Raw genomic sequence first — 3,998 nt, 5'->3', positions numbered from 1 at the left:
ATATATATATATATATATATATATATATATATATATATATATATATATATATATATATATATATATATATAATTTATTATGAACCAGTGTAGACTTTTCTAGTAAACCTTTTCTAAAGTGAATGCTGCCTCTTTTTTCCAAAAACCAAAGGTTCGGCTAGAACTGAGACAAAGGAAACAGCTCTGCAGAGCTGAAGCCTATGTCATTTCCTCTATATAAAGGCAAAGTGTGACAGATGAGGGTGAGGAGGGAAAAGCCAAATAGGATGTCATGCTTGAGTAGTGTTACTCGCATGTCTTCCCCCATACATTTTGCCTGCCTTTTACCAACTGGTACTAAATGGATTATTTACTATCATTTCTGTTAAGAACAACTGAGTGGCAAGGTTACAAGAGGAGAGATTGGAGCTATTGCATTAGAATTAATTCTAACCATTCAACATGAAACCTCCATGGTTGGTGATACCCTCTCCCCAAGTGTTTAAAAAAAACAAACAAAAAAAAAAAACAAAGATCTTTCTCTGCTCTGATTAAACTTCCAACAGCAGAAGGGCAGAAGTCTGAGCACATGGTATCAGGTTCTCACCTTGGGGCTCAAGCCTTCCCATCCTTTACCACCAATGGTAGTGGGCAAAGGCTTGGTTAACTTCTGCCATCTTGTGCAACTCATGCTTCTTCTTGATGACAGGGCCTTAGTTGTGAAAGGCCTCCAATAACTCATGAGACAGCTTTTTTGGCATCAGCATTCGGCAAGGCTTCTTCTCCCAGCATTCTTGAATCATCCACTTCATAGCCAAGAAACTTTGGTGCTTGTCAGTCAGAGGGGCTGGGACCTGATAGAAGTGGCCACCTTTTAAAATGCTGACCAGGCCCAGGACAGGCTGAAAGTTGTGTAGGGCTTGGTGGAAGATTGTATAAGGGCTGCATTCAATGGATCCCCGCTGCTTGGCAGTGGCTTCATGGTATTTCTGAAATTGCTTTCTCTTGAGGAGTTCCAGAGTCTCAGTCATCAGGGATCTGGCCAGGACTTTGTTTCCTCCTTTCATCATCACGTTGATGAATTTACTGATCACTGTATCTTCAAACAAAGAGCTCGCCTTTGATGGTGGGGGAGCTTTGAAGATCTGTGTGGTTTTGAGATCCCGCTCAAACTTCTCCTCGTCAGTCAGCTTCTCCAAGGGCTTAAGATAGTAGTCTTTATTAAGCTGGGGTTCCTTGTAATCAATGTCATAGCGGCTCCATCTCACCTGTGTCAGTCCCGGTAGAGGCTGGAGAGTCCTCCACACTCCAGATCCCAGCCTCCAGAGGCAGCGCACCAAGCTCGCCATGGGAGCAGCCCAATGTGTGATTTTCTTCAGTTAGTTTTTGTATCTCTTTTTCCAATTTGGTTTATCTACTTTTTGAGGAGTTCCTTTCCTTAGACATTTTTTCCCTTTCTTTTCCAAACTCTTGACTCTCTCATACATACCTCTCATGTCTTTTCTCATTTTTTCTTCTAACTCTTCTATCTGCCTTTTGAAGTCTTTTATGAGAATTTCCAAGAAGCCTCTTTTGGCTTGAAACCAAATATATCATTCTTTTATATTTCTTCTGTGCACATTCTGTCCTTCTCTTTGTGTTTTTGTCTGTCCTGTCACTATAGTAGCTCTCTATACTCAAGGTTCCTTTTATGTCCCTTGTTCATTATCTTTCTTTTTCTTTTGGTATTTCTCTATTTTTGGTATTTTTCTGTTTTTTTCTTTTCATTGGTTTTCCTATATTGTATCTTGATTTCTCATAAAATCATTAGCTTCCATATCCTCAGTTCTATTTTTTAGGTCATTATTTTGCTCAGTGAGCTTTGCATCTCCTTTCCCAATCGGTCAATTTTGCTTTTTAAGGTATTCTTCTTGTCATTAAATTTTTTGTATTTCATTTTCACCTTTGTCAGTTCTTAATTTTCCTCTATCTTTCTTGATTTTTCAATGTCTGCTTTGAGCTTTTCCATGACCTGAGCCCAATTCTTATTTTTCTTGGAGGCTTTGCATTTAAGAGCTTTGACTTACTATCTTCTGGGTTTGTGTTTTTATTCTATTGTCACTATATTAACTTTCAATAGTCAGAGACTTTTTTGTTTGTTTGTTTTCTATTTATTTTCCTACTCTATTACTCTGCATTTAACTTTGTGTTAAAGTAGGGCTCTGTTTCCAGGCTGGAGAGTGCATTGTCCCAGGCTTCAGAAATTTTGTGCACTTGTATTCAGAATTCCTTTTAGTAATCTTACCACAAAGACTCTTTTCTTCCCTGCAGTTATTCAGTGTGTCTCTGACCCACTGTAGCTGTAATATATAATGTGCTGGTCAGGGCTGCCATTTTGCTGAACATTGACCAAGTCTGCACTGGTACTGCTCACCAGCCTCCCACCCCATTGTCACAGACCCTCTCCATTGGCCTTCTGAGTCCTCCCTATTTTTCCCAGGCTGAGAGATCCAAAAGTCTTCAGCACAGTAGCTGATTCAGAGGCCCTGACTGGCTGAAGTTGGGGTCTGAGCTGAAACTGAGGCTGGGCCCAGGCCTGCCTTATGATTGGGCACTGGGTTCACCTTCTGGTTTCACAGATGTTTTTGACTGATCTTCTGCATGCTCTTTGATGTCTCTGGGCTGAGAAATCTGGAAGCCACTAGTACAGTCATTGATTCAGAGGCCAGGCCAGGCTGGACTGGGCTGGTTTCAGGACTGTTTCAGTGTGCCCTTACCCCAGGTTTCCCACCCTAGGATCTCACAGACCCTTTCTGACCCGACCTGCGGGTCTAGAACTAGGGGGGTCTGAAGCCCCGTGCCAACCTGTAAGCAAAATGCTGGTAAGGCTACAACCTGGGAATGGGTGAAGAAAAGAAAGAAGCGGAGACGATTCTGTGTTAGGCAGAAACGCTCGTTTATTAGAGGGAAATACAAGGTTTTTATATGTTTCCAGAGTATAGGTTTGAAAAAACAATTCTGTGACTACGTGACTAGGGGAATTTTTGCTAGTTAGGAAACATCTGTGGCGGATCTTGTATTGTCCTATGGCAGGATATTTAAGAAAGAATGGTTTATTGTTAGTATCTGGGTCTTTATGACCGAGGTAGGATGTTCCCATGCTTTGTTGAGTAAGCAGGATGTTTGTTTAGGGTATAGGGCTTCAGCATGGGGCCCCAGCATGTCTCCCTTCTTCAATTAAAAAAAAAAAAAAAATATATATATATATATATATATATATATATATATATATATATATAGGAGGGAAGGCATTTTGATTCAGAAGAATCAAGTCTAGCCAATTTGAAATTTTAATTTTTATAATCCTGTTGTTATGGTTTTTCTCAATTCTATGCATAGGGAGGAGAGCACTGAACAGAGTGGAGAATTAGCAGAGGCTTCTATCCCTAGGATCAGATGGTCCACTGCGACCAACAGCTATGGGGAACACCAATTTTTGTTGAGTTTGTCTGTCTTTGTTAGGCCATTGAGTCATAGGTGGTCCTGCCTATTCTATGGTAGGCAGAATTCCTAATGACCATATGTATTGCAGGCCGATTTGAGACAGGTATCAAGCATACAGTCCTGATGATCTTCCGGTGCTCGTGTGTTGCTGAGGTCAGTACCTTTCTGCCTTTCAGGGAACAGCCAGTGCATTATGAGTTTTGCATCTCCATCTCCATATTTCTCTCCCCTAGCAAGAGTATGAGAAAGCCTGGCCTTTTATAAAGGCTTATCAGCCAATTAGAGGTTAGAATTTGAGGGACTAATTCTTATGAATATCATTTTGCCTTCTCTCATATCAAAGGTAAAGGCCAATGCCTATTGATGTACAACAATTTGCATTACATCAGATAACTGTGAGATTTTATTTAACATTATCCGATCCAAACTTTCTTGATGCCGCCAAGCAGCATTGTTTTTTATCATAAATTGTGGTAGACTTGCAGCTAAAAAAGCTACCTCCTGTTGTATTTTATATATTTGCATTTCCTCTATCAC

At 40.4% G+C, this 3,998-nt stretch overlaps 1 pseudogene; it reads right to left on the bottom strand.

Moving 5' to 3' along the window:
• Positions 1 to 691: 691 nt before the first annotated feature.
• Positions 692 to 1,331, bottom strand: LOC141564888 (small ribosomal subunit protein uS7m pseudogene; annotated as a pseudogene).
• Between the last annotated feature and the right edge of the window lie 2,667 nt (positions 1,332 to 3,998).

This window comes from Sminthopsis crassicaudata, chromosome 3, assembly GCF_048593235.1.
Source record: "Sminthopsis crassicaudata isolate SCR6 chromosome 3, ASM4859323v1, whole genome shotgun sequence".
In the NCBI taxonomy this organism is placed as follows: domain Eukaryota; kingdom Metazoa; phylum Chordata; class Mammalia; order Dasyuromorphia; family Dasyuridae; genus Sminthopsis; species Sminthopsis crassicaudata.
The sequence above is the reverse complement of the archived record's forward strand: the minus strand, read 5'-3'. Positions and strand labels throughout refer to the sequence as shown.